Genomic DNA, 14,272 nt, shown 5'->3' with positions numbered 1-14,272 from the left:
CCACGAAGAGCTATTACCCATAGAGTTAAACGGTTTCGACATCGTTTTGGGTATGGATTGGCTTAGCGCCAACGATGCTGAGATTCAATGCAGAAAGAAGATAGTAAAGGTAAACCCACCCGAAAAAGAATCATTTATGGTGTACGGGGACAAACGCAAAGTGAATTCTGGAATCATCTCCCTGATGAAAGCCAGGAAATGTTTGTCAAAGGGATGTGCATCATACTTGGCATTCGTAATTGATGCCAAGAAGGAGAAGAAAGAGGTGCAGAATATACCGGTTGTGTGTGATTATCCGGAAGTCTTTCCCGAAGATCTTCCCGGATTACCACCTGATAGACAAGTGGAATTTCGTATAGACTTGTTACCAGGAACAACACCGATTGCAAAGGCACCTTACCGATTAGCACCGACGGAGATGAAGGAGCTTATGACGCAACTTCAGGAGTTGTTGGACAACGGTTTCATTCGACCTAGTTCATCACCCTGGGGAGCTCCGGTGTTATTCGTGAAGAAGAAGGACGGAAGTATGAGAATGTGTATAGACTACCGAGAGCTGAATAAGGCAACGGTGAAGAACAAGTACCCATTGCCGAGGATTGATGACCTATTCGATCAGCTGCAAGGTTCGAGCTACTTCTCAAAGATCGATCTTAGGTCAGGATATCATCAGCTGAAGGTGAGAAAGCAGGATATTGAGAAGACTGCATTCAGAACTAGATATGGACATTATGAGTTCTTGGTTATGTCATTTGGGCTAACCAATGCTCCTGCAACATTCATGGATTTGATGAATAGGGTTTGTAAACCATTCCTCGATAAATCTGTGATAGTGTTCATTGACGACATTCTCATCTACTCGAAAAGCCAAGAGGAGCATGGCAAGCATCTACGGGAAGTATTAGAAGTGTTGAAGAAGGAGAAGCTTTTTGCAAAGTTCTCCAAATGCGACTTTTGGATACGGGAAGTCCAATTCTTGGGTCATGTTGTTAACCAGGAGGGAATAATGGTTGACCCCGCAATGATCGAGGCTGTGATGAAGTGGGAACGTCCGAAAAGTCCCACAGAAATTCGAAGCTTTCTAGGATTAGCCGGATATTATCGACGATTTATCCAAGGCTTTTCTTCGATAGCTGCTCCATTAACAGCTTTGACTCATAAAGGAGCTACGTATACGTGGAATGAGAAACACGATGAGGCATTCGAGAAGCTAAAGAAGAAGTTATGTGAAGCACCGATACTTTCTCTACCCGATGGAGTCGAAGATTTCGCGGTTTATAGTGATGCATCTGGAGTCGGGTAGGGTTGTGTTCTGACCCAAAGAGAAAAGGTGATAGCATACGCATCTTGACAATTGAAAGAGCACGAAAAGAACTACCCCACTCATGATCTGGAGTTGGCAGCGGTAGTTTTTGCCTTAAAGATATGGAGGCATTACCTCTACGGCACGAAGTGCAAGCTCTTCACTGATCATAAGAGTCTCCAGTATCTCTTTAATCAGAAGGAGTTGAACATGAGGCAACGACGCTGGCTAGAACTTCTCAAGGACTACGACTGTGAGATACTTTACCACCCAGGTAAAGCAAATATTGTTGCTGATGCTCTCAGTCGGAAAGTCAATCTTGAAAGGAAAAGGCCAAAAGCGTTAAGAATTGAAGTCGTCTTGACGATTGTGGAAAGTATCAGGAAAGCTCAAGAAGAAGCTTTAGAGAAAAATGACCGAAAGGAAGAACGTTTGGGAAGAACGTTAGTGTTCGGTACAAACAGTCGAGGACTGAAGGTATTCCAAGATCGAATCTGGGTACCTAAGACGGGAGGAATAAGAGATCTTCTGATGGAAGAAGCACATAAGACCATGTACTCAATTCATCCCGGTAGCACTAAAATGTATAGGGACCTAAAACCCTACTACTGGTGGCCGACGATGAAGCTCGATGTTGCGAAGTATGTGGCCGAGTGCGTAACATGTGCGAGGGTTAAGGCACAACATCAGAAACCGTATGGGAGTTTAGAACCTTTACCTATACCCATGGGTAAATGGGAAGACATCACCATGGATTTTGTGACTAAACTGCCCAGGACGAAGAACGGTCACGACATGATTTGGGTAGTCGTGGATCGTTTCACCAAGAGTGCACACTTCATAGCAGCCAACGAGAAGTGGTCTATGGATAAGCTCGCAAATGCTTGCGTGAAGGAAATTGTAAGACTTCACGGTGTCCCTCTTACGATTGTATCAGATCGTGATAGTCGTTTCACGTCAAGGTTTTGGAGGAGTCTACAAGAGGAGTTGGGTAAAAAGTTATGTTTGAGTACTGCTTACCATCCGCAAACTGATGGCCAGAGCGAAAGAACGATTCAGACACTGGAAGATATGCTGAGAGCATGTACCCTCGAGTTCCAAGGGAATTGGGACGAGCACTTACCTCTGGTAGAATTCTCCTATAACAATAGTTTTCACTCGAGCATCAAGATGGCACCTTATCAAGCCTTGTATGGACAGAAGTGTCGTACGCCGTCTTGTTGGCTTGAAGCCGGAGAGAAGCAGTTTATGGGCCCCGAGATAGTCCATGAGACTGTTGAGAAGTTGAAGGTGATTAGGGAAAAAATGTTAGCTGCTCAGGATCGTCAGAAGAGCTATGCTGACAAGAAAAGACGACCGATAACCTTCGAAGTTGGGGATTCCGTTTTGCTTAAAGTCTCACCGTGGAAGGGACTTATACGATTTGGGAAACGAGGAAAGTTGAGTCCAAGGTTTATTGGACCGTTCAAAGTTCTTCAGAAGATTGGGAACCAAGCTTACAAGCTGGAATTGCCCGAAGAACTCAATGGTATTCATAACACTTTCCATGTGTGTTATTTGAGGAAATTCACGGGAGATGTTCCCGACATAATTCCAATCTCAGAGTTAAGGATGGATGAGAATAAAAGGCTGATCGAAGAGCCTGAGGCAATTGTTGACCGTAAGACTAAGAAGTTACGACGCAATATGGTCGACTTAGTGCTAGTCTGATGGAAACATTCGAATGGGCTGAACCTCACTTGGGAAACAGAGGATGACATGATGAGTCGCTATCCACATCTGTTTGCTGATGCATGATTCCGGGACGGAATCATCCTAAGGGGGAGAGAATTGTAATGCCCGGGTTTCAGGGCTAAGCATTTTTGTCAATGTAATAGTCTAGGTCAACTCTTGTAACTCTTTTTGAAGTAATAAAGATGAAATATTTGAGTATTATGTGAATTATGTGTGTTTATGTGTTTATTATTTAATTATAAGTGTATAATTAATAAATAATAAAAATAAGCGTCAAAATTAAAGTATGAGATAATCCCGATATCTCTACATAAAGTTGTAGAATATGTCTCAAGGTTTCCGTACATATAAACAACGCCGAAATCCGAGTTATAACGAAGAAGTTATGACCCGTCGAAGTTTTACAGCAAAACCGGCACGACACCGGGAAGCGTAAATAGTGAATTTACGATAGAGTGAGATTTAGCCTTATCAATCTAAACGAAAGTTGTAGAATATGTTAAACTAAGAACGTCGATAAAAAGAACGCCCAAATCTGACTTCGTATGAGGAAGTTATGATTTTTCTAAGATTCGGCTTAGCAGTGCACGGCCCGAAACTCGAATTTTTGTTCGAGCGGTTTTTTGCTTATGCGACCTAAATGAGAGTTGAAGATCTCATTAATAGGAACTCAACGGTAAAAATATGGACGAAAACGGAGTTCGTATGAAGGAGTTATGAATTCTTCGCGGTCATTTAACAGTCTAAACGCCTCTTACTGTTAAATTTGAGATCGGTCGAGAATTAGCCGACGGAGTCTAAATGAAAGTTGTAGATCTTGTTTTTACCTACGCGTGGAAAAAAAGAACATCGAAAACGGAGCTCGTATGCGAAAGTTACGAGGTTTAGAAGTTGGCAGAGTGCTGCTGCAAAAGGGCTGACGTGGCTGAATATGGGCCAATGCTTTCTCCCCAAGGAAAGCCATCAGATGATGACACGTGGCACTGACTCGGCGAGTCAGTGAACCGACTCGGCGAGTCCATCAGGATTTCACCCTATAAATAGAAGTGTCGGGTTCTCTCATTTCTCACACCTTTCCCCACTTCTTTCTCTCTCTACACTCTCTCTCTAGCCTATCCTAACCCCCCTAAAGCCTAGGTAAACCCCCTAGCACCCGAAGGAAGCCCCGAGGCTCCCGGAGTCCCGAGAAAAGAGCCTTTCGGCTCGGGAACGCTGCTCCAGCGAAGCCCGGTTTTCGAGAAAACCAGCTGTAAGTGAGCTATACCTACCCTAACTTTAGTTTAGCTTATGTTTTAATATAGTAACGTTATTAGGAACTTATAATAAGTACTTAGGCTATTATTATGGGTTATATAAGTATCGTTTAACGCTTATATAATAATAATAATAGCTAGACTATTAATTAATCGCGGTTATCGTTAGACTAAACCCTAGTGGTATTGGTACTAGGTTTTATCGAAGGAATATCGTTTTGAGAGTATCGAAGCGCTGTCCGAGTGCTGAGTCACCACCTTTCAGGTGAGTGCATAGTTACTTTCAGCTTACACATAGATATGAAGTATTTTATAAATTACGTGCTATGTGTGCATATTATCTGATTACTTGCTATCTATGCTGGATGAACGTTGTTATACATGTTTTCAATGATTTAAACTGTATATGTATTTTATATCTACGAAAATGTTGGGGTAAAACATGAGTAGATGTAATAGGTGATATGTGATATAAGGATGAGAGGCCTCGATGTTGATGTTGTTGTTTCTGTCATCTAGCGGAGTATGGATGACAACCACGGACTCTTCTAGACAGTCCAGTGGAACACTAGCAGGCTCGCAACCTGTAGGTGTTTGTGAACGATGTGTTCACCGGTGTACTCCATCCCCCACATGGTTGCCTTTAGGACATTTATTGCCGAGGAATCCCCTTAGCAGTAGTGTCCGTCCCGATGATGATCCTTAGGCTAGGTCCCTTATGATAGGTGTTTAGGGACGTAAAGTGAGGATAACGGGAACGGGTAATCGGGTTATTGTTGATTGATGAAATTAATAAACTTATTTATTGTGGGTTGAAAACCCTATGTGCTCACCAGGCTCCCAAGCCTGACCCACTCAGTTTTATGTATTACAGGTAGTGGCGCATGAGCATAGGTGTGATGTTTTGGACGAGGGATTACGGATATAGGCCTGTAGATATGAAATAATGTAGTAAGGCTTATATTGTACTGTTTATGCTTTTGATCTGTACGAACATGACATCCCGAGTCTTTTAATGAAATACATTTCTATGGAAATGCTTTTGATAAATCTTTATCATATTTTTGTTTTGGGACAAATTCCGCAACACTTTCATTTAAAATGTAACTCTGATTTTTAAACAAAGCATAAATAAACCGGTCTTTTCTGGCCGTGATTTTGGGGATGTCACATTGATCGAAGGGTATAATTGTGATTTTCATACGAAGGGGTTTTTAGGAAAATAAACGAAGGTGTATTTGTAAGAAGGGGATGTTTTGGGTTCATACGAAGGATACAATTGGGAAAATTAAAGAAGAAGGCTAATTTTCGAAAAAGGTCCCTCAACTTTCGTAAGAATTGGTCAATGCTTCGTATGAAGGATCAAAATGCTTCGTATGATTTGAACAAATGATCAATTTTTGAATTCAGCCCATGAATCTTCGAATTTTTGACACTTCGAAAATTAACCCAAGCTTCGTATGCTTGATACTTTTCACCCAAATTCGAATTTTTTTTGGAGATTGGTATATTTTGGGGATTCTTCGTATGATTTAAGCACAAAGGGCAGAATTTTTGAAAATAGTCCCTGAGACTTCGAAATTTTTGGCAGTTTGCACCCAAATTCGAAAAAGGACTGTTTTTTGCTGAAATTGAAGAATGTGCATTTCAGACCCCTGCAGTTTGTGCAAATTGACGCTCTCTACTCAGCTTTGGAAAAGGGGGAGAGTTTTGCATATTTTGCTGTTTTCGGCGCAACAGGTCACTGTAGAATTTTGAAATTGACAATTTCTACCCATTTTTGAGAAATTTTGTCAAAGACGATCCATGAACGAAGCTAAAAATTGATTATTTTTTGGATTTTCCGGATTGAAACACAAAGTTTATGCCACATGTTAAGGGGGAGTTTTGACACGAAAAATTCCGAATAGAGCACGTTCTTTTTCCTTGGGAGTCTTATAATCAAATTTCGATTATAAAAAGAGGGAGAAGTTTTATATGGAAATTCAAACTTGAATTTTATTATATTACGCGGATTTGAAGACCGAAGTGATCTTGAAGTTTTGAAGCTTACAAGATCATGCAATTAGAAGTTCGGAAGTGATGTATTTGAAATGGGTTTGATTTTATTGAAGATTTTTGGGGTGTGTTTTTATGCGCAACTTTTGGGTGATTATTTGAAGTTAATCATTCGTTGCTGCTCAGTTGTATGGTCTCACATCCTAGAGCCCAAATTGAAGAATCATGGAAGAATTGACGATTGAAGTTTGTTTCGACATGTGTCACCTTTGAGGCTTGAACCGCGTAGTTACTTGATTTTGGAAGATTTGAAGTGGGTCATCCATTCCTAACTTTGAGGGGGAGAATGTTGGGGTGCAAAGTTCTTCATGTGTGACTTTGTAATGGTTTGACTTGTGTAGACCCACTTGCAGGTGGTGCATTAGCTTGACTAAAGGGTATTTTAGAGTGAGAGAGAGACATGTAAACACCTCTATATAAGGTGGGTTTGTCCACTTGTAGAGGTGTGCTTGAGAGATATAGTCATAGTGATTAGTGAGTGAGATATTTATGAAGTTCTAGACTAGATCCCTTTTTGTACTCATTTACTATGATCGAATACATCTTTTAGCACCCAAATCACCATGTTCAATTGTGCAAACTTTAATTCCACATGCCAAACCATGTTCTTTTATCACTACAAAATCCTTACAGATTTGTTGTATTGATTCGATTCTACTTTCGTTTTGTATAATCGAGTGTTCCTCGTTTGATTTCTGGAAGTTTTATTCATCAAATTCTTAATTTCAGAAGCTTTTCTCAAATCTCTTTCATATAACAACGACTAATTTCAACATGAACACGATGATTTCTTATTCTAATCTTCCTGGTTCATCAAAAAAGGTTCCGATGTTGATTCATGAGTTCTATAATCAATGGGCTGATCGAATGGAAGACTATCTGATTGGAATCGACGAATATCTTTGGAAGTGTATTACTGATGAAATTCATCATGCAAGTCTGTTACAACAAGTTGGAACTACTGCTTCTAATTCTAATGTTGCTCAACAAATAGAGAAAATGAAGAAAAATCGGAAAAGATGCTTACGTGAACTCCGTGGTGCTCTTCCACCGATGGTTTACAACTATATGCGTGGTTGCAAGACATCTAAAGAAATTTGGGATACTATGAAAGAAAAGTATCAATGTAGTGAGAAGACAAGGAAAAGCTTTGTTAAGCAATGTCTGCTTGAGTTCGGAGAATTCCCGCAAAAAGAAGGTGAGAAAATCGAGCTCTACTACGATCATCTAAACGACTTAATCTTCAAGTGCAGCAGATATGGAGTTATCAGGTCAACAATGGAGTACAAATAACCTTCTTAATGGGGCTTCACAAGGAATGGGAAAATGTCAATCTGATAATAAAAACTTAACAATGCGTCAACAATTTTTCACTAAGTGATCATTATAATGAGTTGAAGGATCATGAAAGTGAAGTCACTGAGATAGCAGAAAAATAAGCTTGGGTGGTCCTCGCTTTGCTATCGAAAGTGAAAAGCAGAGAGACTGCGGTTGATTCAGCTGACAATGAAGGCTCAGAAGACAAAGGACTGATACTTAATTCTGATGATGAAGTGGTGGTTTTTTTACTTAAACAACAAAGTGAAGAAATTCAACAAGAATCCATTCAGTTCAAAGTCTAGAGCTAGTGAATCCCACGGAAGAGTGTCTGGGAAGAGTGTGAGAGAGGAGAAGAAAGTGAAGAAAAGGGAAGTTAAGGCTGAGGATGCAAAGACTGAAAAGAAGCTTAAGGGTGACTCAGGGTTCAACTGCCATTATTGCAATGGTGCGAACCACATGGCGAGTGATTGTATGCTTAGGAATAGGGATGAGAAGAATAATAAGATTAAAGACGAAGCCTAATATATGGAGAGGCTTGAAGAGGTTCATGTAAAAAAAAGGGAATGTCGTTGCTTGCTAGAGGATCTGGTGAAGAAGAAAGGACATACCCAATCTGTTCATCAGGATCAAATGATGAGGAGAAGCGAAACCCGACTCATGGAGTAATGTACACAAAGTTTGAAGAGGAGAAAGAGGATGAGGAGAATGTTACTGGAAGATGCTTTGTATTAACCATAGCTCACAAGTCTCACTACAAGAAAAAGACCCTTTTACGATGCGCAAACCACAACACTCATTGATTTATGTTACGCAAAAGAGAGTGACATTAAAAAAGTGTCATCTCTTCAAAAAATTTAAAGATTTAGGTCATGCATTATTCCATGCCCTTGAATTAGTGTCTAAACAAAAAAATACAGAGGGCACCTATAATAAAACGTGTGTCGTCTAAGACTGTCGCTTTATAAATTTTATGGAACGCACGTTCCATTCTTTAATAGCAGGGGGAAAATGAGATCCTAAAAATTTAAAAACCCCGCGTTTCATCCATCTTTTAGGGTTTCCATGTAAACCTTATAACTCATTTGCAGGTTTCATTCTCTGATCAAGTTGTTGCTGTTCGGGAAGGAATAACGAATTCATCCTCTCCACCAGCCGACAACCTTCACTATCTCCTTCTCCTTTTCTCTATAAACCCTAATCCGCCTCCCCCACTACTGAATCCCTTTTGTTTATCCTAAAGGAATAATGCAAACAAGCTCATATCTCAGATCAAGTACTCCGACGTGGAGTTAAGAATTGAGGGCCCGCTTCAGGCTCACATCCTCGCTGATGTGCATCACATGATATTCCAGACCCCCGAGGTTTGATAGAATTTAGGGCTCCACTCGGAGGCTGGAGCAGCGGCTCGGGTCCATGTTATCTGATGAAATTGATTGTTTTGGTATATATTTGTTTCCATATTTTTGTATTACGCGTAAATCAGTATCGTAAAGGCACGTCGTATATGCATGTCGTAAATGGTTGCTGAAGTTTATGACACGCAAATGCATGTCATTTTCATTTATGATAGGGGCTTTAATGATACGTAATGTGTGTCCTAAACGCCCGTCATAAGGTTACGACAAGCAAATGCGTGTCGTCTTCATTTATGACAGGGACCTTCCTTGATACACATTGAGCGTCGTAAATGTGTGTCATTAATGCGCGTCATAAATAGACGACGCACAAAAACGTGTCGTCTCTCGTTATGACATGGTCTTCCTTGACACGCATTTGCACATCGTCTGAGCGTTTTACAACACGCATTGCACGTTGTAAAAGGTTGTTTTTCTAGTAGTGTCTCTTATGAATTTGAAGGTACGGTCTCTTTTTGAATCCTTTAATTTTCCTTCTAGTTCATATAATTCGATATTATCTGAGTTTGATGTAGCTATTACATATGTTAATGATTTGCTCATTTCTACTAGTAGTGATGTTGAAAAGTCTAAATCGTTACTGCTAGAAACTCAGAGAAGTTGGGAATCGAAGAAGTCTAGGATGGACAATTTAGATTTACAATTGACAATTGTAATGTGTGACAGAGACAGTCTTAGAACTGATAACCAAATTTTGTTAAAACAAAGAAATATATATTGTAATTTGGCTAAGCGTCTTTATGGAAAATTAACTGATTTGCATCATTCTTTTGACATTAGCAAAGAACAACATAGGAAGCTTTTGCTCTTTTTAGCTTTCGAAAGGTTGAAAAACAAGCAAATGAAATAGTTTATCAAAAATCAAATGCTGAAAGTTTCAAAGAACAAATTGAAAAGATTTCAAAAGCAAATGGGATTTTAATGACAAAAGCAAGAAATAATGTTTATTAGCAAAATATTGAGTCTCGAAAGAAACAAAATGTTTTGTTAACAAAACCGTCTGAAAAGAATGAGTCTAAACTTGTTCAGACATCTTCTCAAAACAAATCTGTTATAAAGAAAACACCCGCTCAACCACAAAAATATTTGTCAGAAAGTGCATCACAAGTTTCGAATTCAATACCAAAACCAAATTTTCAAAAACCAAGACATGCGAATTTTATGAACAATCACCAATCAAAACAATTTGTTCCTAGTCATCAAAACAAAAGGTTTTCACAAAATCATTTTCAACGAAATGGTTTTCAATCTTATGAACAAAGGAGCTTTTCTTAATTTCCCAATCAAATACGATTTTCTAATACACAACCAGTTTTTCAACAAACAAATGTTGGTTATCATAAATATTTCCAAAATCGTTTTCAACCACATGATAAACCGGTGTTTTCAAATCAACGTTTTGAAAAGTTGGAAGTAAATGGAAAGGGGAATGCATTATTTAAACCCAAACAACATCATTTTCCCAATCCTCCTTCGAAGCAGCAAAGTAACGCTTCGTTTACCAAAGGTAAGTCAGATGTCAAGAACATTAATCACTGGTTGGACGGAAAAGGAAAACTTTATCAGTCTGGGAAGTTTTCACAGGAAGACACCAAGAATGCTTATGTGAGCTACATGAATGAATCTTCGAATGAAAGTTCTTCATCCAATGAGTCGAATCCTTCAGTTTGATAATGGAGAGTTGTTCCAAAGGCGAAGGTTGAAGTAAAACAAACTAACAAGGAAAAAGGGAAAGTCAGTGTTGAATTTAAACCATCAAATGATTTTATTTCAATACCTTTGACTAATATAGTGGACTTAATTGATAGTTTAAAATCCAATGTTTGTAATTGGGTATTAGGTTCTTCGTTTCACAATGTATTTCAAAACCTAAAAAGCCTTGGGGACCTAAATTTTTCCACTGATTGCAGGTTTTATGTAACGAAAAATATGACGAAATATGGTACATCGATAGTGGTTGCTCTCGTCATATGACTGGAAGGAAGGAAAACTTGCGAGATTATTATCGATGTCTGGAAAATGCTGGTGTGGTGAAGTTTGCCAACAATCAAAAATGTCAATTCAAAGGTTATGGGAAAGTCACAGATAGGAAGTTTACTGTGAATCGGGTAGCATATGTTGAAGGCCTTGAACATAACCTCATCAATGTTTCACAACTTGTTGTTGGGACTAGTAATCAGGTTATTTTTTGACGAAGAAGGAAAAGTGATTTCGAACAAAGAAACTAAAGAGATTTTTCTCAAATCCAAGAGAAAAGGCGATATGTTTACCCTTGATATCAAACCAATAGTTGATGTTCCCTCGGTTTGTCTACTTTCGAAAGTGTCGTCTGATATAAGCTGGCTATGACATCGCAGACTTTCTCACATAAATTTCAAAATTCTAAATAAATTAGTGTTAAATGATCTTTCTCGAGGCTTACCTGCTTTAAAGTTTGATAGTGATTCATTATGTGCAGCTTGAGAACAAGGGAAACAGCATCGTCAAGGTCATCCGATAATCATTGATTTGAAGATTGTTGAACCTATTGAGTTACTTCACATTGACCTCTATGGCCATTCGACTGTTGAGACTCTTAACAAGAAAATGTACATATTGGTCATAGTTGATGACTTTTCAAGGTTCAGTTGGGTATACTTTCTTTAACAGAAGTTTGAAACTGGTCAAGTAATGATCACTTTTATCAAAAACATCGAACGAAGTTTGCGAAAGAAAGTGAGGAAGATCAAAAGTGAAAACGGAACAGAATTCAAGAATCAAGTTCTTGATAAATTTCTGACTGATCTTGGCATATCACATAATTTTTTAGCTCCTTACACACCTCAACAAAACAGTGTTGTTGAAAGAAGGAACAGATCTTTATGCGAAGCAGCAAGAACGATGATCATATATACGAATCTTCCACAGTATCTCTGGGCTAAACCAGCTTCAACAACTTTTTTTTACTCAATAAAGATCTTTTATTCATCGTCGTTTTAATATCATCCCATATGAAATCATTAACAACAGGAAACCAAATTTCAAAATTTTCCATGTTTTTGGTTGCAGGTGCTTTATTATGAATCTTAAAGATAATGTTTCGAAGTTTTAGTCCAAGGCTGATGAAGGGATATTTTTGGGATATTCTCACAATTCTATTGCATATAGGGTGTTAAACAGGAGAACCAGGAAGATCGAAGAAACTTTCAGTTAATCTTACTTTTGATGATCATTATGTCAAAAGAGTTGAAAAGAGCTTTGAACAAAAACCAATCATGAATGAAACAAATGATGAATTTCAAATTTGAAATTCTTTGGATTTTGATTATGATTTACTTTTTGGTATTCCTGATAGGGAAATTGATGCAGAAAGAAACACTGATGATAATCAGATTCCTGAAGTATCAAAACATTCTGATGATTCGACACTAACTCAAGATGATGTTGATTGAAATTCATCAATTAGTTCTCCGGTTAACAACGAAAGTCAGACAGTTTTTATGAATGCTCAAGTAAAGGGGGAGCACTTGAGTTCGACCAATGATGAGTGAGAGGATACTTTTGAAGGGGAACATAGACAAAGGAATTGTAACATCCTGATTCGGATTGTCCGTGATTAGGGTGAGTGGGCCACGAGTCGGGCATGAGGAAGTCTCGGGTTGTGGCGAGTTGCTGGAATCGTAAGGCATCTCATCACCTTCCCATAGGTATGAGGATCTTTGGAATCATAGTTATATCAAAGAAGCTATGGGAGTTTGAAGCTTTGGCAAGACGAGTCTCTAAGTGGAGAAGTGTGGCAGCGAAGTACGTTGGGCGTATGCATGCGTACGCTTAGCGTACAATTACACGCGTTCCTTAAGCATGGGCCACCTAGTACGCTGGGCGTACTAGGCACATAAGGAAAAATCTAAATCTGAGCATATCTGATATGTGAGCTTCATTCCTATATAAAGAATGAGATGGCCTCATTCCTGGCCACCTTTCTTAGAGAACAAACCCTCCAAAACCCTAGTCCTTCATTCTTGGAGCTTGTATGTGTATTTAAGAGCTTTTGAGAGTTTTGTGTGCTCTTGAGGAGCAGTGGAAGCCTTAAAGAATAGGAGTTGGAGTCCAAGCTTCTAGATCTGAGCATATCTGAGATGGGAGCTTCTTTTTGAGGTATAAAGCTTCAAACTTTACCTTTCTTTTGTCTTAAGTATGTTAATGGGGTATTCTAGGGTTTTGTCCCAAAAAGGTGGAGACTTGATGAGATCCTGAACTCTAGAGACTAAGACCCTCCTCTTTTGAGCTTATTAGTGGTGTAATGTCAAAAATGAGACCTTGGGTGTTGGAATCAAGTTATGCATGAGATAAGAGCTTAATGGGTAAAGAGAATAAGTGTTTTGTGTGCTTGTGACTTCTTCAGCCATGCAAAGGCTTAAAGTCAATAACTTTATGGAGTAGGAGATGTTAGGAAGACCAGATCCAAGAGATGAGTTAAGGTTTTAACGGGTTAAGACCCAGAAATTGATTTAAGCAAAACTGAGAGTACGCCCAACGTAATTCTAGTACTCTCCGCGTACTGGGTTGAGGTCCCCGATCAGCTTTGAGCATGCTTAAGTAAACTGAGCGTACCAAAGGAGGTACGCCCCGCTTAACCCCTCTGTGGGCTTTTGGGCTAAGTGATGTGTTGAGCCTGGGGTTCGGGCTTCACACAATAGAGCCTTGGATTAGAGAATCATATGAATGTACATTGGGCCCTTGGGTTGGGCTTGCGTCTTAGTTGGGTTTTAGGCCGTGTGAGGGCCCATTTATTATTGGGCCTTGGTGGGCCCAATGGGCTTAGGGCATTAATGGGCTGGTAGGTGGTCTATCTTTAGACCCATTAAGTGAGAGGTTGGACTTAGCTCCTAATTGAGGTAATTGTAGGTTTGGCACAGGGTTAGAGGCCGGTGCGTGGCATCAGAGTTTATAGGAGCTTTTCTTCACCCGAGGTAAGTCTTCTCACTATACGTTACCTTGAGTGGTATTTATGTGCTGACCAGAGGGTCTTATGTGTTATGTATGAGAATTGTGCTATGTGATATATATATATATATATATATATATATATATATATATATATATATATATTCTATATGATTGTACAAACCGGACCGGAGGGTCCAACGATACAGACCAGGCCAAAGGGCCCAATGAGCTATGATTAGACCAGAGGGTCCAACGAGCTA

General features: G+C 39.3%; 1 long non-coding RNA gene across 1 annotated transcript; it reads left to right on the top strand.

Moving 5' to 3' along the window:
- Nucleotides 1-4,125: 4,125 nt before the first annotated feature.
- LOC145100126 (uncharacterized) lies at nt 4,126-5,290 on the top strand. Its single transcript, XR_013704841.1, has 3 exons — nt 4,126-4,286; nt 4,487-4,555; nt 5,165-5,290. It is a non-coding gene; the product is annotated as an uncharacterized LOC145100126 (long non-coding RNA).
- The last annotated feature ends 8,982 nt before the right edge of the window (nt 5,291-14,272 follow it).

Source organism: Lactuca serriola, chromosome 4, assembly GCF_051521515.1.
Source record: "Lactuca serriola cultivar US96UC23 chromosome 4, Lser_US96UC23_V15, whole genome shotgun sequence".
Lineage (NCBI taxonomy): Eukaryota > Viridiplantae > Streptophyta > Magnoliopsida > Asterales > Asteraceae > Lactuca > Lactuca serriola.
The sequence above is the reverse complement of the archived record's forward strand: the minus strand, read 5'-3'. Positions and strand labels throughout refer to the sequence as shown.